The sequence below is a fragment of the Prosopis cineraria genome, unplaced genomic scaffold, assembly GCF_029017545.1.
Source record: "Prosopis cineraria cultivar Desert tree isolate PC_DT_omini unplaced genomic scaffold, ASM2901754v1 PC13, whole genome shotgun sequence".
NCBI classification, from domain to species: domain Eukaryota; kingdom Viridiplantae; phylum Streptophyta; class Magnoliopsida; order Fabales; family Fabaceae; genus Prosopis; species Prosopis cineraria.
In genome coordinates this window covers 4,382,365-4,406,112 of record NW_026555344.1, presented here as the reverse complement: position 1 = coordinate 4,406,112, position 23,748 = coordinate 4,382,365, and the positions used below count along the sequence as shown (strand labels likewise).

Genomic DNA, 23,748 nt, shown 5'->3' with positions numbered 1-23,748 from the left:
GATAACATAATAGAGTGTCATTCATGACAAATAAGAGGTTTGGTAGCGACAAAAAGGCCTCTGTATAGTTGGCCTTGATGAACAGTGCCTTTTGCCACAGCGAATAATCTCTATACCACAAGTCATGATGCATTACTCTATTATAGAAAAATGACTCTTTTTACCCCCTAATTGACTTGTTTATAATGCTCACACTATTTTCCATGTTTCCACAACCTTCCTTACTTTGATTTGAAATATTTTCCAAGGTTCTGGACATAGTTTTCATATTTAAATTTACTTTAGGATCCTGTTTACTCAAAGTGTTTTATAAAAGTGCTATTCGTCAAGGTTAATCCTACCTTCCTGTGCTTAGTCTCTTGTTTAAATTAATTGGCTTTATTGGTTGGCTTTTAGTATGACTAATGACAAAGATCATTGCATACATAATGGGTGAGGAGGCACCATATGATAGGTGACAAGACACAACATTATTATAAAAAATAACTTTTTATATCAATTGAAATTGACATTTTACATCAATTTTACACTAGTTGCAATTAGAACAAAGTAGAAAGTTCACTTTTTACATTGGTTGTAGCTAAAATTGATGTAAAAAGTAAACTTTCTACATTTATTGTCTCTCCAACAGATGTAAAAAGTGACATTTAAATAAAAAATGGTGCTTTTTGGATTAGAGATTATTTAAATCACTAAATCACTTTAATCTAAAAAAAATGCCCCCTTTTTTATTATTACATATATTCTAACAAATATCATAATAAATAATAAAATTCATAAATTCTAATCATTACATAATTTCAATAAAATTCACAATATTCAAAATCCATAATTTCAGGAAATGCATAGCAATCAGTGCTAAACATCACTAGTAAAATGTTAATGATGCTAACCAACCTAAGTAAAATATTTCAGCAAATGGAGTATAACGAATAAATGCTTCCTACTAGTTCATGGAAATTCTTATTTTCTATACATACTTTCATATTATGATTGCTCTCAAATTATGGTTGTGTATAGTGTCTCTTTAATTATTGGAGCTAGCTCTGATAGCTCTTTAATTGAAGATATCATTCCATGAACACAAATCTTTGGAATTGCCATCCCAAATTCGAGGTACACCTGAAAGAAAAAAAAAAATTATTTACAAGTCTAGGAACCTGTTTATCCAAATTAGACATGTACTAATATAATTTACAGCCATCCAACATTTACGTGGGTGTATACAGAGACTAGCTATGATGCTTTTCCCTTGAGGGTGGAAAGTGACCATCGAACATGTTAAATAATAAATTTTATAAATTCTAATTATTACCTAAATTAAAAAAATTACAACAAATTCATCCTCACCGCATAAATATCCGGAAAGTGACTATCATGTAATTACTACAAACATATCATAAAAGGTTTTAAAAACAACCATTAAGAATATCCATCAATGTAGGTCTTACTATTCAGACTTCAGTAGCATCTTTTTGACCCTATACAACAGTTAATCAACTCTGCAAATTTTCAGGTACAAATATTTGCTTGTACGGAGTTCAACCTTATATAGTTCTTTTAAAAAAAAATAGTAGAAGTTTCGAGAAAATGCCATCATAATTGTGCAAACCTGATGGAAGAAGCTGTGAGGGATTGTTAGCCATGGAAAAACAACTGTTGATTTTCTTATGATCTGTAGAGGAAAAAGAAAATCCTGATGATCAGATTTTAAATCACTCAACAAATTACAAGTAACTCTCAGTACTCTTTTAATAAGTAACCTAGTGCTTTGAAAAAATGATACAAGCAACTGACATGAAGCTTTTCTAATATAGGATGATGGCATGTAACAAGAATCAAACAATGAGGACTATGTCGTGCATAACAAAAATCTAACGAGCAAATCAAGTACCAATTAAGTCAAACTCATTATCCCTAGTTCAGACTAAAAGATGAATCAATGAAACAGAAACAGACCTCACAGTTTTAGATTAAGTTATTTAACAATTATCAAGCAGATAATATAAATCTAAACAAGTTTAGAAGGATGAAAAAATTATAGAGACAAATAGCTAATAATGGAACACAAAACACCACATTATTCTTCACATAAAGAAAGTCTAACAGCCAATCAAAATTACTTGCAATTAAAAAGAAAAATAAAATTAGAAGGCTGGAATTAAAAAAAAAAGGAAATGTAGTGATCACCAAAACATAGAAAAACGTCAAATCACTTAAAATACCCACCAATGATGATTTCTGTACACAAAATAGAAAAGGCTTTCAGCCCTTCTAATGATTATATAACGTGTGTGCGTGTGTCCGTGTCCTATGTCTCATATTGTCTCGTATCAAGTGCGTGTTACAAAGAAATCAACCAAGTCGAACTCATTAACCATGCATTTTTCAAAGAGGTGATAACAATGAAATAAAAATAGACTTCACAATTCAGCTTATTTATGTAATAATTATTACGCAGCTAACCTGAATATAAACTTAGAGAAGGGATTATGAAATACTTCCTTTATTTTTTATTGTTAGAGAAACTATCATTCTGCATTTATATTTTTGTATAAGCAAAACCACTCATTTTAATAAGTATTTATTATATATTTCTTAAATTACTCCTTATAATTTACATTAATGATGAATAATTAATACATGCTTATATTGATTAACGCAGGGCATTTTAGTTTAATTTTTTTTATTTTCAAACATAATTATTATAGTTAATCACTTTTTTTAAATCATGTGATACAGTTTTTTTCTTTTATATATAGAAATGAAGGGAGTAAATAAGAACGATATATAAACGATTAAAAAAAATGGAACAGTTTTCTTGCTTTACTAAAAGAATATCTTGATCATTTACAAATGATACAAGTGTTGAAGTGTAAAGTGTGCATTAAAGAATGAAATAACACTTTAGCAGAATGTCTTCAAGTTGTGATCCAAGATGTTGATCAGCCTCTTTTCTCAACCCTCACAAATGCTTAAAGCTGTGTTCTGGAATTTACAAAGGTATGAAATCAACGAACAGAACTACAAATTGTATGCCATTCTATTGTTTGAAAGTTTAAAGAGGAAGGAGAGATTATCATCTATAGAATGAAATGGCTTGCAACAAGAACAAAATAATAGCCCACCTACCCTCAGTTGTGTGCAGGAAATTTCATAGAATGGGACGGTAATTCTTATTATATAAATAAATGCCATTACTTTTTTGAGTGGGAGGAAAACATAATAAGCCGAAAAAATTAAAAGCGAGGTTACTGGTCAAAAGACCAAAAACAGAGGAGCTATACAGAACAACCAGGAAAGCAATTTAAGAAGATAAAGCCTCAGTTAGATCAAAAATTCTAAGAGTATGGTAAGCTAATGCTAAGGTTTCATTCTCGAGCTCTTGTCCAGTGAAGGAAGCATTTGCAAATAGCCTCTGATTTCTTACAGTCCAAAGTTTCCAGCAAAGCAATCCAAACATGGTCCTCCAATTTAGATGCTTGTGACAGGGATCCAGGTTCATGCAAAACCAATGCTTAAGTGACATAGTAAAGAAGTCAGATCCTAAATATCACTACTTTGTGTCAATATGCTTTATCAGAGAAGTTCAGAGAAAGAGGTGTCTCACTTTCACACCAAAATGAGATATCTGACATTTCCTTTCGTCACACAGATTGTTTAGAGACTTTAATAACATCATAAGTTTTAAATTTCTATCTTAACCAGCTCATAAATTTGGTCTACAAATTTGATAGATTCAAAGAATGAAATGGACAAAGTACACTTGAAAACAAAACATAAAAGAAAGAGAATAGGAGAGATTTAAAAAGAGCAAGAAGAAGAACGTAGGGAAATGGAAAGAAGTAACAGGTAGCGTAAGGTATGAAGGAAAAGAACAGAGTATAGAGGATATAAGAGCTTGTGATCTATTCTGAACTTATTCTCGTGCATAGGGATGTGTAGTCTGCACCAGCTACAGCTGATCTCATCATTCACTTTCTTAGATTCACCAATCATCACAGAGATCTATAAATCCAATACTTATATTCTGTGTCTTTAATTAATATAGTTATGGGCTAGCGATATGCGGCCTCAACCTAGGAGATGTGTGTGTGTGTGTGTGTGTGTGTGTGTGTGTGTGTGTGTGTGTGTGTGTGTGGTTTCAGCTCAAACCTATAAATGTTTTTAAAATTAAAAACATGATATTTGAGGGGAAAGCCTACTATGTTATGCTTGTCTTGCTTTAAATTAGATTTCAATGTGATTCACGGGTTTCAAATTATTGAAATCATAAACCTTTCATGAAATAATTTAATATTGAACCTCTAAGCTTTCCATAGTCTTCCAAATACAACCCAAGAGAGACATGATCAGTCACCACTAAAAGTTCCCATTAATCCATTCTAATCGATCATCAACACATCAATAATATTTCAAACAGAATAGCCCAGTAGAATTACTATCTAGGGAACCAAGAAAAATGAATGGCAAAAACATCAAAAAGATAAGAGATTGCATAGAGCGGTATAAAGGATAAAGAACCCCTCTCTCAGGTGCATAGCAAATTTCAAACTGTAGTCTAAACAATTTAAAGCTGTAAGGAATCAAAACTACAAAGGAGGAAGAGTAGAAACTAATTTAGAGAACTTTTCATACAAAAAAAAAATGAAACTAATTTAGATAACCAACAGAGGAGGAACATTTTGAGCCAATATGCAGAATACTTACGATATCATTTCATGTTGCTGCAATCCACGTACATTAATCAAATTGAAATGTTGACCATGTTCCCATTCAAAGTTGTCAGAGAATGCCCACGCATAATATCCCTTCACATTCACCCCTTCTCTGTAACAAATAGTAGTATACGATAATATAATCAACATGGTTATTCAAAGTTTATAAACGAGAATTTTTTTTATTTATAGTAATACATTTCACTTACTTTATAGCTTAAAGAAGATATCCGAGATGCTTATTGTGGTATCTGATCCTTATACTGTTCTTGATGGCCTCTTCAAGTGATTTTGATGCATCACTTGCTTGAGCAACCCCGTAATATTCTACAAACAAATTAATACATACATTAAGTATGTTATATGAGGAAAATTGGGAGAGGTACCGTATGGCTAAGAAGGAAACTAAGAGAGCTGTGGGTGAAGCTCGTTCCAAAGCTTTTAAAGAATTTTATAAGAACCTTGAGACGAAGGAAGGAGAGCAAAATATTTATAAGATTGCCAAGAGTAGGGAAAGAAAATCAAGAGATCTAGAACAGGTAAGGTGTATTAAGGATGAAGAGGGAAGAATTTTAGTTACAGATGATGAAATTAAAAATAGATGGGAGACTTATTTTTCTAAACTTTTCAATGATGGAGAGGATTCATCTAGTAACTTGGAGGATTTAGTAACTGGTGAAGGAGAACAAAATTTATCATTCTATCGAAAAACACGTGATAAGGAAGTAAAGGAAGCTCTTAAGAAAATGACAAATGGTAGAGCTAACGGACCTGATTGTATATCTATCGAAGCGTGGAAATGTTTAGGTGAAGAAGGGGTGAGATAGTTAACTAAGTTATTTAATGTGATTTTACGGTCCAAGAAAATGCCTGATGAGTGGAGGAGAAGTACATTAATTCCTATTTATAAAAATAAAGGAGATATTCAGAATTGTACTAACTATAGAGGGATTAAACTCATGAGCCACACAATGAAATTGTGGGAGAAAGTAATTGAGCACAGGTTGAGATTGGAGACAAGTATTTCTGAGAATCAATTTGGTTTTATGCCAGGTAGGTCAATTACAGAGGTGATTTATCTACTAAAGGGATTAATGGAAAAGTATCGTTGTAAAGATAAAGATCTACACATGGTTTTTATTGATTTGGAAAAAGCTTATGACCGTATACCAAGAGAAATGCTTTGGAAAGCATTGGAAAAAAAGGGAGTACGGATTGCTTATATTAAAGCCATACAAGATATGTATGAGGGGGTAAAAACTAGTATAAGAATGCCTAGTGGTCAAACAAAGGATTTTCCTATAAAGATTGGACTACATCAGGGATCATCTCTGAGTCCTTATTTGTTCAACTTAATTTTAAATGTTTTGACGAAACATATTCAAGAGGAAATCCCAAAATGTATGCTCTTTGCGGATGATATAGTTCTTATAGCAGAGACAAGAGAAGAGGTTAATTGCAAACTTGAGTTATGGAGGAGGACATTGGAGTCGAAAGGTTTTCGTCTGAGTAGAAGTAAGACGGAATATTTATATTGTAAATTTGGTAAAGGACTATTCGAAAATAATTTGGAAGTGAAATTGGGAGATCAAATTATACCTTAAGTGGAAAAGTTTAGATATTTGGGAGCCATTATTCAAAATGATGGCGAAATCAATGGAGATATTTCACATAGAATTCAAGCTGGGTGGTTTAATTGGAGAAAAGCTAAAGGAGTTATTTGTGACCGTAAGGTGCCTAATAAACTTAAAGGAAAGTTTTATCGCACTGCTATCAGACCGGCAATGTTATATAGTAGTGAATGCTGGGCTCTAACGGGACAGCAAGAGCATAAAGTTGGAGTAGCAGAGATGAGAATGTTACGATGGATGTGCGGACATACACGTAAAGATAAAATTCGAAATGAGCATATACGTGAAAAAGTGAGGGTGGCACCTATTGAGGAAAAAATGGTAGAAAATCGGTTGAGATGGTTTGGGCATATACAAAGAAGACCAAGGGAGGCACCAGTGAGAAGAGTGGAACATATAACTTTGAGTCCGAGTAAGAGAGGTAGAGGAAGGCCTAAGAGAACACTCTTGGAAGTTGTTGAACGTGATCTCTTAATTAATAATATTTCTAAAAGCTTAATAAATGATAGAGCACAATGGCGTCTTGCAATCCATGTAGCCGACCCCACCTAGTGGGATAAAGGCTTGTTGTTGTTGTTGTTGTATTAAGTATGTTATATATAATTAAAATTAGACAGAACTATTTACTTTTTAGGTAAATTTAAATTCAAATGCCAAGAAGCATGATTAACATGTACACAACATTTTCATGGGTATAAATTGGTGGGGTGTGGTATTTGTGTTTTACATCATAAGCTCATAATGTTTACTGGAACGGACACAGAGTCAGCTCAAAGCAGTCTATAAACAAGAAACAATGAAGATATATAAATGCAAGATCTTCATGCGCGTGTGTGAGTGTGTATATCTTGAGGGAACAAAACATTTTTCAATAAAGAGAATGACGGCCTTATAATAAACTGTATCCTGAACACGACCGCCGATTCCATCAAATTGAAGTGGCAAAGACAAAAGTAATTTACCAAGCAAAAACAAAAAACGAAAAGCTTTAGAAGACCAATCTGTTCCATCCAATCATATGACAAACTTGAACCCTAACTTTGAAGAACAAATGCACGCTTCGAACTGAGAGTAGATGAGACGTGAGAGAGACAACATGATAAATGCGGCAAACGATAAGAAAAGAGATAATGATGGAAACATTACAGGCGACTAACTACTGATTTGCAAAACCAACCAGCCCAACGAACTCGGCAAGAAGGAGGAGAGGATGGTGCTAAGGTGGAGGTGAGAGCATCGGTACGTAGAAAAGATGATAGGAAGAGAAGATGGAAGGACCCATGAAAAAGCTCAAGAGGTTTTGCTTGTGAGACATATGAGTGAAAAATAAAAATTGATTTTATGCCCGTCAGAAAAGGAGCCGGTGTGTCACGTCTAAACCTACCACTTTTTATACCCGTTAAAAATAGAATCACGGTAAAAAAATCCACCCGATTATAACTTATTTATAAAATTATCACCGCGCTTTCTACACCTATATTTTTTTAACCAATATAAAAACTAAATATAAAAAACATTTTATATCGTTGCATTAGTTGATGCAAACAGGCCAAGTGACATGACATGAGATGATATGGAATGATACGATATTAGGTGATTATTTTTAAATATAAATATATTTAGTAAGGGATCAATTTTCTTGCTAAATCCTTTGCTAATCTAGACTATAAATATTTTAAATTTCAAATTGAATGAGTATTTAGATTGAATTTGTGTTAAATGACTTGTTGGAATTTATATTTATATAACCCTTGCTTTTTTCAATTAGATTAATGATTGAGTTCTCATTATTAATTTAATTGCTACTATGATGTGGTGTTTGTTACAAATTTGGATTATTCATTTTACCTCTTAATTGTTCAATATAGTTGGTAATTTGTTTGGTTTTTTAATTAGATAATTTAAATGTATCTTTTAGATTTATTTTGAATTAATTGTCATTGATTTTAATGGATTTAATTGGTCTAATTCATTGTTATAGCACTTGAGTCATTATAAGTTCTTTAATGATTTAAGTGTTAGGCTTTTGTGCTTAAGAGTTCTCTTTGCTTTAATTAGGTAATTAAAATTATTAATTTCACTCTCCTATCATTTCTCTTTGGTCTCATTAATTGAATTGGGGTAAAAAATTTAACTCCATGTAAAGTCCAAAGTTATTCCATTTACCACTGTTAAATCAAATTTTTCTTAATTTTGGGTTTATTAATCCTTTTGATCATTTAATTAATTTCTTTAGTTGGCATTTCAATTCTCTTGAAACAAACCCCTCAATCATAATTTAAGAGTTATACATTGCATAATAAAGTTTAGATGTTAGACATAAGTATCAGCATCCATCTAGATAGTTTTAATTGCATAATTTGCATTTTAGTGTAAAAATATAACACTTAGTTTTAGATTTTATTTGGCTTTAGTAATTAAATACATAGAGCCAACTTAAGATAACTTGTAAATTGCTTCTTAAAAAGAATGACCTAGGATTGACCTGTATATGTTACATTAAGTCAATTTTAGTTTAATTGAGTGCTATCATGACTAAGATATCAACCTTCTATAAGGGAGAATCCATGTCAAAAGAGTAACCTATATTTAGATAGAAAAACCTCTTATACTTAAAAACTTCACTTCACTTGTGAGACTTCTGACATGAAACTCATGACAGTGACATTTTTGGAAGCTAGTGCTAAGTCCTTGACAAAGTTGAAGGAGATAGGGTATGTGTTGAAATGGATTGAAAGTTAATAATAACAATAGTGTCAACACAATTGCTTTTGTACAATATTTTGATAATAATTGATACTAACTTCGATACTCCTGATTAATTACATGATAAAGTTTTAAATCTCTATTTTTCATGAATACATAGAGAAGAGATATACTCTATCTATCTCAAATTATAAGGTAATTTTAGATAAATTTATGCATGCCAATAAAACTCATTAAATTTATTTTATAATTTTATTTTTTCAAAAAAATATAAATTTCTAAAAAAATCATTTTGTGCCATCTATCACTGCAAAAGGCACCATGCACCGCTACAAAAAGATAAAAAAATTTAAAGCTACACTCATAAATGCAAGTTGCAAAACAAAGAAAGAAAAGGAAAGAAAGATGTTAACATCTAGAATTTTGTGTCATTTGAGCGTATTTTCCTTGGATTTTTAATATATTTTGGCACAATTGTATATATTTTGAATACAAGTTAGAAAAATGTGCATATTGTTTTGAAAATTCAAACCATGGCTTTGTTTTGGTATTTTGAAGCTAAATTATTGATATTTTAGTTTAAGGCTTGGTTGGATGCATTTCTAGATCCTGCATGATGCTTTTGGAAGGTTTTTAGATGAAGAAATTATGAAAAGATGATTAGTCACTCTAATTGGGAGAAGTGTACAAAATAGAGTAAAGTTGTGACCAATGATGTGACTTTGTGTGAGACTTTTAAAGGTAACAGCTAAAAAAAATATTTTATTTAGCTAATAAAGTTAGGGTTGTGGAGTATATATAACCCATTCTCGAATTTAGCCTGTATTCTAGACTTCTTGGGAGTATTTAGACACTTTAGGTGTGTCAGGGCATGAATTTTAGTGAAGATTGAGCTTGGATTTGAAGACTAGAAGAGATTTTAGTTTCATATCTTTTTTTTTTCTCCATTCTCCTTCCTTTCCTCTTATTTAATGTTTGTGGTGGTATATTTGTTTTTCTTATGGATTTTATGAACATTTGTAGATAAACCCTTGATTCTATAATTATTTTGAACCCTTTATGTGAATTAAATACTTATTTTTCTTTTGTATTTGTGATTAATGACATGATTATATTGATTTTACTTTATACTTAATGCTTCTAGTTGATTGGCCATCAATTAAATTGCAAGGTTCACTTGATTGATGCTTGGGAGAGCTAAGTTGAGTGTAGAACTTGAGTTAAATTGTGTGAGAACTTAAAGTTTGCAAGTTGAATGTATGATTTTATTGATAAAGTAGAGATACACTAATTAACCTCACATAGTCATATAGATTTGCAATGAAAATTGGAGTTTAATTAGTTAATTAAGAGATTAAGGGATTAATTAAACTAAACACCTACTTGGAGACTTGAGAAAGCACTTGTGGGTAATTTAGTATCCTTAACTAGTGTAACTCATCATTAAGAGCAAAATATATTAAAAGTTGATTGAGTATTCTAGAAGTATAAAGGGGGATAAATAATCCTAGCCCTAATTATTTTCAAAAAGTCTTGAATCAATTTCTTTTCTGTGTTTTCATACTTTTTCACACATTTGATTTATATTTTAAACACCAATCATACTTTAGATTTGCTCAACTTAATTGAATTCGTAATGTCTTTTATTTGACAATATTTTTAATATAAATTTTCATGCAAACAATACTTTACTCATTCTGTATTACTTGTCATGACTCATGTACTTACGAAGCGCAACAAGAGAGCAACGAGAGAAAGTAAGAGCTCTATTCAGACAACAATTTTGAGCACTGGGAAAGTGTTTTGAGCTTAATTCTATCTAGGTATGTCCTCCCCACTCCCTCTTCTTCTCTCTACAAGTTTTAGAAGTAAGATTTAAGGTTGGAAGAGTGTGATTTTCTGACCTAGAGTTATAGATTTGAAGCCATTGATCTAAATAAAACTAATAAGAGTTGTTTAAGCATTTTACACCTAACTCAAGTTTTTACAAGATTATGAGTTTGGGTCAATTTTGGATGAACTTTAGGCCTTTAAGGGATGATTTTGAATTGTTGAATGTTTTATTAGTGATTAATTGAGTTAATGGAAACTAAATGAAATTAATGAAAATTAGTAAACTCATTGGATAAGAGATCTAGCTTGTAGTTGAAAAATTTGCTATTAAAGTGGGAAATTTAGAAGTTGGAAATGTTGTTTTGAATGATTATTAGTGATTAGTAGTTGATGTTAATTTTTCGTTCACACTATTGGTTATATGCATACTAATGTTAATGTTAGCGTCATTCTTTTATTTTTTTTGTCCTCAATAACTTTCATGATATTGCTGAAGCTCAACAAATTAAGGTGGGGTGCCATAATAATTTTAACACTCCTTGCATAGACAATGATGAAAATAAAACATAATAAGTTAAGAATATAAATGTGAAAGTTACCCCTTAAAAATTATTCATGATGATCTACAACTTCAAGGAAGGTCTGGGTATTTTATGGATTTTAAATAAAAGTAACACATGAAAGAGAAGTAGGAATCTAGTTCTCGAACCAATTAACATAAAACAAGAAGGGAAGAGGGAAAGAGAGAGACAGATAAAGGAGAAGGAGAGAGAGAATAGAAATGAGAGAGAAAGAGAAGGAGTGAAAGGACGCAATTCTAAAAAATTCTATTTAATAATATTCAAAAATTGAATACAAATGAAAACCTTCGCTTGGTCTATTAATAGAGTTCTAAAAATAATAAGAGAATACTAAAATGATAAATCTAAATCCTAAATCCTAAATCTAATTTAAAAATACTGATGGGATGCTAATATTTTATTTTAGTAGACATATAATGAATCTAAGATAATGATAAAATAAAATAATAAATAGAGAAATCTTTTTTGTCAACAACCTCAGACTAATCAATTGAATATTGATTAATACGTAATCGATCAAACACTACTTGGAAACATCTATTTTGCTCAAAAATGAAATGTTCCAAATGTTCTTAAAAATTATTGCTCTATTAGACCATTTGTATCTATATGTATTAGGATCCTGATTCATGGATCTTACAGTTTAAGAAATCAAAATAAGATGATTGAACCATTTCTTCTTATGCTAATGGATAAAATCCTCATTCAAATATGCCTAATAGATAATCCTTATATCTTAAACAAAATGCAATTATCCCAATTATCCATTGTCTACCCAGATCGTGTTCTCCCCGATGAGGGAAGGTCGATAAATGTAGGAAAATGCAAGTCGCCATCAAAGCTTTTAGGAAAACCTTGAAAAACTATATAATGAAAAAAGATACTCTACAAAAAGAGTTCAGGAGTCGGTTGTGTATAGGAAAAGTGTTAGACACTCACGACACCCGTTCATAAGAACGGTTACCCTAATTTGATTAAGTAACTTAATTGACCTTTTAATAATATCTTAATTACTCTTTATTCCACATGAAAAAAAAAAGATAAAAAATAGAGAAAAATAAATTATTTATTTACATGAGAGGACTTGACCTAGAATCAAAGCTTAAGACTTACGTACTCTATGATGGGGATCAAAGTTCACATAGTTTGAAATATTTTTTTAACTCTTTTAATTAGTTTCTTTATTGAAAAGACTAATGTTTTAGGTTATAATATTATACTTATTTTTTTTAAATAATAATTTGTTTCAAGGAAGTACTTTTAGGTAAGAGAAAAATAATCAGTATCGGAACCTGCAGTGATTTAGTATCACTCACAGTCCACTGATTGGCACTCTAAGTGCACACAGTGATTTAGTATCACTCATGGCAAATCCTAAAGGAATAAAAGGAATTTTCAAGAATAATTTTCTAGAAAGTATTTTAATAAGGAAATTTGGATAGACATTTTTAGAAATCCAAGGTGACTTAGTATCACTCATGGCATAACCCAAAATATGCTAACAAATTTGTTATTTTTACTTAAGATGACTTAATATTATTCATGGCATCTCATTTGGTATTTTTTTAGAAATCCATAGTAATTTAATATCACTTATGATATAACCTAAAATATGCTAACAATTCTATTATTTTTACCTACAATGACTTAGTATCATTCACAGTATTTTGTTTGATGCTTTTATAGATCCATGGTGATTTAGTATCACCCATGAAAACCTAATAAACAATAATTTTTTGTTTTATAGAATAAAATAAAGGAAACTGAGGAAGATCAACCATAGATCTATCAGTATGTTTTGAGCATAATTAATTATTAGCCAGTCAAATATAGGGATGCCTCTACTGTCATAAAAAAAATGCCGAGAAAAACATGAAAAGCAGGAAGGGAAAAAAATGAAAAAGAAAAGGAGAATAAGTGGCAAGAATGTTATCATCATTGGCTATGTAAATTTTTTTTCCTAACTCATTGGCCATGTAAAAAAAAAGAAGAAGAAATGAAAAAAAAATGCAAAAGAAAAGGGAAAAAAGAAATGAAAAAAATAAACATAAGCACAAGCATTACATCATAAAATGAAAGGAGACAAATAAAAGAATATCACCCCACAATTTGTCACACTTGGATGGCAATTCTAAGGGTGGCTTCACATTAGGTGAGAGGCAACCAATAGTGAGATTTTATCACCCTTTCCTTTGTAGTCTATGGTAGCTCTTTTTATTTCACACACACTCTTCACACTTTTTCATTCATGCGTCTTTTCTTATCTCAATTTTCCTGTCTCTCATTTGCCTTTTCCTTCAATTTTTCTCTCCCCTTATGGCCTCAAATTCGTGCCTCCTCCCCAAAAAATTTTTCCCCCCTATCTCCTTCTTTGCTATCCTTTTTATAAACACTGACTAGGATTTTTCCTCTTAAAGACAAAATCAAGCATATCAAGGCAAATCCTAATTTGACTTTTCTTCATTATTTCATATTCAAAATTATCGCATTTAATTTGATAAGACCATAATTGTGGGGATTTGGAGGTCACCAAAAAGGAAAGAAACTCCTTTTAAATTATGAAGATATTATTTTATTTTAATTTTTTTATAAAATCCTATTTTTCCTTTTTTATTGTATTTATTTAATTTACTCAATTCTATTGGGATTTTTATTTATTTTTAATTTACATCTAAAAGCTCGAAAAAAATATGGTGTTCACATCTATTATTTCATATTCCATCAAAAACATTACCCGTGGAGAACCAATCAGAGACTCAAACGAGGATTAGATCGTCGGCCTTCAATGCACCTCAATTTCTTATATACCATCAACTGTTGTTGAACTCTTGACCATAAGAGCAGGTTTGCATGTTTGTAAGCAATATGGGCAAGATAAGATTCAAATGTGCACAGACTCTTTGGAAGCAATTGATCTTGCACTGAAAGATTGCTCACCCAATCACCCTTGGTACCGAGAAGTCATTGAGATCAGAGACTTGATTTATTTTGACTGGGATGTTCATGTTAGATATGATACTCCCTCCAGTTCTATATATAAAAGAAAAAAAAATGTATCACACAGTTTAAAAAGGTTAGTTAATCATAATAATTATGTCTAACAATAAAATAGTTGGGCTAGAATGCCCTATATTAATTAACATAAGTATGCATTAATTATTTTTCATTAATGTAAATTATGAGGGGTAATTTAGAAAACATATAATAAATGTTTATTGAAATGGGCAATCTTGCTTATATAAAAAAATAAGTAAAAAGTAATAGTTTGTCGTACAAATAGAAACAGAGGGAGTAAGAGATATCCTTGTATAGGGAAGGCCTACTATAAGGGCAGTGGAATTAATCTACCGCTAACTCCCACATCTGACCTCGTGGCATCTTACATCAAAGACAAACATGATTTGGAACCTAGCTAATTGTTTACTTTTTTTTGGTATAAACCATCCAGCATCTTAGGTTCATTGCCCACCCCAGACTAATCTGGACCCCCTGCAAGGAGACCTTATGGTGGTAGCGAGATACTGATAGGACAACCTTTATAAGGCTACGTTAATTATCGCGTCTGTCACTCCCCAAAGTTTAAACCTTCGTCCTAAAAAATGCCGGCAGTAGCTCTTGCCAACTCTACCAAGCGCCTATTGGTTAATTGTTTGCTTTTGTGTTAGCGTTTTGTTTTGGTTTTTTATTTTCTTTCAAGCTTTGTACTTGCCACTTTTTTATTAAGAATAAAAAGAGTATTTTCTTATAGTGCATTATCACAAGGATAAGTCATGTTTAAAAAATTGGTATCATTGATAACAATTTATAATTGTACCTTTGAAAAAAAATTAAAAACTAATATACTAATTAATACTATTATACATAGAGAGAGAGTAAATTACAGTGACATCCCTTCTGTTTTGCTAAAATTACATAGACCTCTTTTTTGTTTTTAAAATATACACTTTAGTCAAATCCTTAACACCGTTTTGCTAAATAAATACATTTGCATAATTAAAATTTTAAAATATGAATAAAAGGTCAAAAATATATGCATTAATTTTTTTGGATAATTTGAATGATTTTTAAATAATACTCCCTTTATCCCAAATTATAAGATATTTTTAGGAAAAATTCTGTATTTCAAAATATAAGACACTTTGATTAAAATAAAGTTTTATTAATGATACTTTTTCAATATTACACTTCCCATATATTCTCTCTCTTCCCATAAATAAAAGGTATTTTTAAAAATTTATATTTTTATTTTAAAAAAGTAAAGTTATAAAATATATTTAATGAGCTTTATTGATATGTAAAATTTTATCTAAAAGTATCTTATAATTTAAAATAAAGGGAGTATATATTTAAAGAGAGATGTTTTGATCGAATGAACATATGTGACTTAATGATAGACTAATATTTGGTGGGTGGAAATAAAATATCAAAAATGGAGGAAATATTTGTGTTTTGTAATGATTCATACTAGAGGAGGCTTATAGAGATTTCAAAAGTAGAAAGAAGGTATCTATAGTTAAGATAAAATAGAGGAGAGATCAAAAGATTTAACTCAGACACACACATATCATTTTGACATATTAAAATGAGAATAACTTTGTGCCTTTGATACCAAACAAGCGTTGCAAAATTACAATCAAACATGGGCCCACTGACAAGTGGACTTCCGGTACACATTGTGAACTTGTGAATTCGCGAAGTACTGTTTGAGTTGCTTCCGGACAAGGGACATCGTTTGGGCCGACAACAATCTAATTAATTTGATTGTTTTGTCTGAACATTGAGCATTATTCTTCAAAACTTAAAAAAAAAAAAGTAACATGGGTCAAGGCCTTAAATGAGATTTCAATAGTTGAGGCATTATTTGGATCATGCTGTTTCTCGTTACAACTGGAATGGCCCTTTTCGACAACGTCATTACTAACTTGTCATCCTATTATTGCTCATTTCCCAATATTATCAATTAAAAAAAATTTAAATAAACTGAATACATCATATTATTTATAATCTGTCTAATAAAAATATAATATTTAAATATTATTAAATAATATAAATTAATTATGATATTAATAACAATATAGAGATAAAAAAGCAAGAAATTAAATGTGAATTCTGTTATAAGAATAAAATCAATAAAAAAAAAACCATACAAGATTTTATTTAAAATTATTTAAAATATTTTAATTGAACAGAACTATAAATGACGTGACATACTTAGTCTATTTAAATATTTCTCTTGTCAATCATTGCTAAATAACATTATTTGCCTTCATCCATTTTGTTAGGACAATCAAATACTCTTTTAATCATATTTATAAATTACTTTTAACATATTTTATTGAGATAAAAAAATATAGTTTTTTTTTAAATTTGTTTAAAAATTTAATAAATTTTTAATTTTGATTCTTTTAAGTATACATCATTTAATAATATTTTTTTTTTATCTTACCAACATTTATGAAAGGTAAAAGGATAAAATAAAACTAAAAAAATTAATGGCAAGACTTGTAAATATGATTAAAAATTCTTTTCTCTCGATAGGAGGAAGTTATTTATTATTACTCAATCAGTTTTTTTTTTTTTCTGGGATCAAGCTGCTGTCAAAACATATTTCATTTATCAATAATGAATTTATGCGCTAATGTACTGTAGCTTCTTATCCAATAATGTGCTACAGTTCAGCAAAATTAATAAATAGTTGACAAAAAATAAAGCTGTTAAATAGTGACATAAAAAAAATTTGATGTCATTTTATTAAAATACCATTACTTGACAAAAGGCCTGGCTCGTGAGTTGAAACAAATGGATAGTGGGATTGGGTATAAATTTTAGGTTCTTTGTTTTGAAATAAGAAAATATCAAGTTTAATTAGTTGGAAGAGTTAAATCAATTTACCATAAATTTTTTAATTCAAGTTATAAAATATAAAATCATATATTAAATAAATATGTCAAGGCATCCCTAAGATATATACCTGTGAGGCCATTGTTTAAAATAATAGTTTTATATAAGGGATGTTTAGATTAATTTAAGTAGAAGGTGATAATACCTTTTCAAGATACCAAGTAATAGAAATTTAAAAAAAAAAAAAAAGATAAGGTCTAGAAACTACTATCCCTCAGGTGATGGAATAAAACGGTGATAATTACAATTGTTGATTTAGTATTAGTTGTGGAAAATATCTTGACTCTTGAGTCATCGTTACCTCTTTATTATTTTTACTCAATAATAAAAGAAATAATGTATATCTATATTTTTATTTAATATCTTTTTAGCAAGCTTTGTTGTCGCACAACTCGTGTGATTTTTTTTTTTTTTGAGATAAACGCCCAACGCAAGCAATGATATTATAATTTACAACCACGTTAAAGCATTGTCCACCGCCTTAAAATGAGGCTTGTTGCATTAATAAAAAATTATAATTTTATCTTTGAATGAAAAAATAATTAAAAAATTAAATGATATTTAAAATAATATAAGTAATTAATATACATAAATACATCTCATTCTTTCAACATGTTAAATAATTTTTTATCTTTTTTTTTGGTTAAAAAGATCAACTTATATTGACATAAAAAGAAAAGACAAAATCAAAACGTCAAAATAATAACAAGAAAACTAAAAGGAGAAAGATAGAGAATTATTGTAACGTGTGATTATGATTGGTCTTTTCAAAAACACAAGGCTTAAAAAAATTCAAGAGGCTAACACCAAAAACTAGTGATACAATTCAAAAAAAAAAAAAAAAGAGCACATGGCCACTCACAAACTGGTCTTCGTCTTCATAAGCTGAGAACTTTTATTTGTGATTGTGTTCTGTATCATTACAACAGGAAGGCTACTTTTGTGGACGATCATTTAATTTATTAGTGACCTGTCCTCTAATTATTGTTCATTTACCAAAAGTCACATTTATTTTATTTCGTTCATTTTATTTTTACAACCATCTAACATTCCTTATTAACTAATTCAGACTCCAATAACCATGTCATTCATAGTCCCCAAACAAGGAAATTAAAAATAAAAAAGAAAAATACAGTTATTTATTCTATACCTTTGAGTGCTTTAGTATTAATCCTTGTTTCCTTTTCATTACTTAAAGTCCCTTAAATTTTATCAATCTGAAACGTTAAGTCTTTATTATCATTAACAGAGTTAAACTTGCATAACTATATTAATTTTACCATTAAGTAGGTAAAAAGAAAATAGCTACTAACATTTCTATGCATATATACCTTAACTGTCATGTCTTTTCCCTTTTGAAATTTCATCTATTACAAATTTATTGATTCTGATTTAATACCTAGCTTTTTTATTCATTTTTTTAATACAACTCATTATAATTTATCACAAGAGGCAATAGGATTCATGTGCACATTAACCACTATTAAGTCTTTTATTGTTATATTTAAAAATATATGAATTAACATTGCAAACAGATAAAACATGCTAATAGTATAGGGGCCAGCAATTATATTTTAAAAAATCTCTCAATATAATTTCTTCTGCTTTTCTATAACTCAAATTTAACACATTACTTCAAAGATATCGAATATCTTTTATTTCATCCACCCCTTGGCATTTGCCACTGGATATCCATTTGAAATATAGATAAAATAAAGGTTAAAATATATAAAAATTTCCTAAATTGTAAGACAATTGTACAAATTCTCTTATTTTAAAAAGTTTAAAATTAATCTTTCTAATTTTTTACCACATACTTTCCTACTATTATTTAGTTATTTTACCAATAGAAGGTGCTATGTTATATTAAAAAAAAAAGATACATAATAATTTACGTGGCATTCAATGTACTGCCTTTAATCCAACTGCATACTAATAAAATTTTCATTCTTATAAAAATATATATTATTTTTTTTATTTTACCTCTAATCCCAATTACCAATGTTCTCCATGATAGATGAAATATATATTTATACAAAGACCTAGATTGATAAATATAAGGGATAGAATGAGAAAATTTTTTTTACATATATTAGATTGCTCACATGTTAAACTAAAATTAATTGAAAAAAAATGTTTATATTTTGGATCAGCAAGTTGATAATTGCTTTGCAAAAATTGCATTCATATTTTTTTTTGTTATTATTAGCTTACATCAAATATCACATAAATTGCTATATGTCTTCTTTTTTAATATGACAAAGCAATTTTCGTTAGTAAGATAACTAAATAAATAACAACAGGAGAGCATGTGGCAAATGATAAGGGTATTAACTGTATCAAAATTTAGAAAGTTATTCTAAAATTAATAATAACCACTTTGAAATTTTTTTTTTTTTAAAAAGGCTAAAAAGTGATCGAAGAGATTTTTTTTTTTTGAAGAATATAATTAATAATTAAAGGTCAAGGAACCAAAACTTTACTTCATAAGGTTAAAAGCGATACCCTATCCATGTGGCTGATGGGTGCATGAATTTTGAGGAGCAATGAAAAATTACAAGAAGACGAACACAGGGCAAAATAGGAAATCTAAGTTGCCTCAAGACAAGGAAATAATGTTGAAGTGATAACGGCAGCAATGAATTCAATTTACGATCAAGTGATGTCTTGTACCCTTTGAGTTGAAGCAAAAGCAGGACTGTGCGAGTTGGTGGCTACGTGGCGTTTCTGGAATGTGATGTTTGGACCTGGCCCAATGGCCCAGCAGAATGAATCCAAAATAGCCATCCTCAGTTCGTCACTTGGGAATTGGGATTAAGAAAGGAAAGACCACGCTTTACCCTTTTTCCAACCTTCGAACGTCTTTCACTCAAAAAAGTGATCCATTTTCTTGCTTTTCTAATTCACTCCCAATGACTCCACTTTATTTAATTTATAAATTATTTTTAATTTTAATATTCCTTTCATATTAATTTACAAAAAATTTAGTGAAAGTTTACAAACTAATAAATTTTATTAAATATATTTTACAATTTTAATTTTTTATAAATTTTTAAAAAATATCCTTCAGTAATAAGGGAGGGAGACAATTTTATTTAAGGAGTAAAATAATGAAGAGTAACATTAAAATGATCCTCATTAATAGCGAGAATGTATTTTATCAAAATTTTAAAAAAATCTTAAATTTGTTAACGTTCCTTTCAATCTAAAATTTAAGACACTTTTAACTAACTTTACAATTCTTCATGAGTGCCATTGATGATCTTTTTCCAGAGCTTGTATAATAGATTTTCTGGGAGTATAGTGATTCGCTGATTTTTTTTTTTTTTTTGGTAGGGGATGTTAAGTGCTCGTGATTTATTATATGTTCTTAAAATAATCATGTAAAGTGTTTTAGAACAAGTTTGAAAAATTAGCAATAAAACATATATTTTAATCAATATTATGAAAACATATTTAAAACAGCGAAGCGAAAGGTAAAATTACTTACTAACATAATTAACAAAACTTCAAGTTCTAGTGTTTAACCAAAAATATATTTTTAAGCAATTTTTTATTTTAAAAAAACTGTTTTGAAGATCGAGAATTATGGATTCTAAATTTTCCCTTAACCCAATATTTTTTATTTTTTAAAAAAAAAAAGAATTGACGGCAAAGGCCTATGTGACTTATGAGGTGGGGCGGTGGGCTAGGTCTTCGATTATGTTGTGCCTCTCTACAACAATAGTGACCCATATGTACATTATTGAAGCAACGTATCTTTCACTTCGAATCCTTTTTTCCAATCCTCTTTGACCTAAATTTCACTTTTATTGTGAACCTTTTTTTTTTTTTTTTTCGGGGCGAGAACTTTCACCGTTAAGTTTTACTCACTTCATACAACTTCGAGCCTTTTATGTTTGTTAGTGGGTAAACAATAAATATTAAGAGTATTAGAAATGTTGAGTCTTAATTTATTTGAATGTAAAAAAGATATAAAATTTTGATAGAATAAGTGTTTGATTACTATTAAAATGTGAAAAAATTATAAACCTAAAACTGAAAACTTAAAAAGGCTAACGAATGTAAAATTTTGTGAGTTTTTTATTGAGTATTGATTAGTTTCTCCTGTATTTTCTTTTTTTATTTATAGTGTTAAAGTAGCGGTAGCCTTTTTCTTGAAACCTAGCACGTTTTGTTAAAGAATAAGGGATCTCGCGAAACTCATGACACCATTTTTATTCCATTCTCTCCATTTTGGTAACTAACCCGTTTCATCGAGATATTTGAGCGTAGATTTCAGTATTATTTAAAATCGTGTTTTCATGCCAACGGTATTTGCAGCTGAAGGAATTTTGAGGTCGGCCCTTTTCATTTATATTGGCCCTGACATTTCAATCACTCAGCCCAACTAACCATGTAACCTATTTGAATGACATTTTATATTTAATCCAAACAATATTCATCAAACATTAAACTGAATGTGCATTAGTCTTTATTTAGTGCTCATCGTTGAGTTAAGATCTAAACATTTTTAATACAATTTAAATAATCTAATTTTATAGTTTTGCTTTTGATGTTTTAAACATGAATTCGTGTTTTTAGGAAATGACAATTAGAAAATTTTTTGTTTTAGATTTTACTTTTATCAATATAAAAATATTAAAAAGTTCAATAATATATAATTAAATTTAGATTGTTCAATTTTAATTCGCATGCGCAATGAGTATGGGGTGCTTCTTAGCATTCAATGACCACCGAATCCATCTTCTCCTATGATAATATTGAATTTTTTGGGCCAACAGGACAGCTTTGAATTTGTTTTTCGTTACCTATTACACAGAACTTAAAGTACATATATGTATTTTCAGATGACTTCTCGGTCAGTTGGTATTTTGTGTGTGTGACTACTTTGTGTATTAATTGTTTTATAGAATATAATTGACTACTTTACCAGAAAAAATGTGTTTTTAAATTTTTTTCAAGCTGTCAGTATCCATAGTCAATCATTGTTTTTCCATCCAACAATTAAATATTATTTATATTTTTTGTGTGCTTTAAAATAAATATAGAAGGAAAAAAAAAACTAGACGGGAAAAATTAAACTGTGTAGATCAAATCAAAGCATTCACAATTTGAAAGAATTCCTATAGAGTAATAGAAAGTCTGCTCCCTTGGTAGACTCGATTTTAAAAAAAATCAGAGAATTTTTTTATGATTAAACCTTCGTTTAAACTTGTTAATAATTTATTTTGACATGTGTAAAATATCTCTCTCGTGCATGTAATAAATAACTCATTTTTACAGTGAAAACACTACATTTTTCTTAATGCTAAAATTTGATGCGATAGGAGGAGGTTTCTGGAGAGCAGAAAGCACTGAGTGATGTTAAAATATGAGCTGTATTTTATGAGGATATAGGCTTAAATCACATTGTTAATATGAAAATTTTATTGATAGATAATTTATAAATAATAAAAATAATTTGTTATATTTTCACAAGCATTCTTTTAAGTCATAATGCCTATCTTAATTTTGAAGAGTTGTTAATAAATAATTTAAGAATTAATTTATTTTCATTTAATTATATATATATATATATATCAATTCATTAATAATTAAATATGTGTAAAGTACAAAATTGGTAACAACTAAATTTAAGAGATCAGATTAACAATTAAAAAATTTGAGAGATTAAAATTTTTACTGTTCCATTAAAAAAAATCATTGTGAATGAATGTGGTCCCTGGTGTCCACTGATTGATGATGAGGTCAACAAATACGGTTCCAGAGGGAGCTCGTCGTCTCGTCCAAGTAAATAAATAAAAAGGCAAACATGCAAATCTCTATGGATTGGATCCTCCTTGGACTTACCGGCATCCAGCACTTTTTTGTCCATGAAATCCTAACCAGTCAACGTCCGTACGAAATCATTCCCACCATGTCTTTTAACCAAATTATCCTTTCATTCTAAATTTTTTATTAACTCCTTAAAAATGCAATAATACAAAACTCACTTGATTCTAAACAAAGCGTGCCTTTCGTGTATTATAATATGGATTATGAAGAATGCATTACACCTTTACATAAAAAATAATTCTACTATTTAATTTATGTTTCAACATTTATAATTTGCAATTATGAATAATATAATTTGTTATAAATTTTTATATAACCATGTAAGCTCACTTGAATAACACCTTTCATAAATGTTACTCTTTTATTTAAAAATATAAGACATTTTAACTCGATCTCATCTTGATAAATTAGTTAACTATTTTTAAATTAACATTATCTTTTTATATTTACTCTTATTTAATAATATGTTTCACTTAAAAATAAAGTATAAAGTAAATTATTTACTCAAGTTTTTGAAAAAACACACTAATTATATCTTAA

At 29.3% G+C, this 23,748-nt stretch overlaps 1 long non-coding RNA gene across 1 annotated transcript; it reads right to left on the bottom strand.

The window, feature by feature from the left end:
- Positions 1–2,880: 2,880 nt before the first annotated feature.
- LOC129290173 (uncharacterized) lies at positions 2,881–7,630 on the bottom strand. The gene is made up of 4 exons (XR_008588270.1): positions 7,496–7,630; positions 4,928–5,045; positions 4,711–4,830; positions 2,881–2,988 (listed from the first exon to the last, which is right to left on the bottom strand). It is a non-coding gene; the product is annotated as an uncharacterized LOC129290173 (long non-coding RNA).
- Between the last annotated feature and the right edge of the window lie 16,118 nt (positions 7,631–23,748).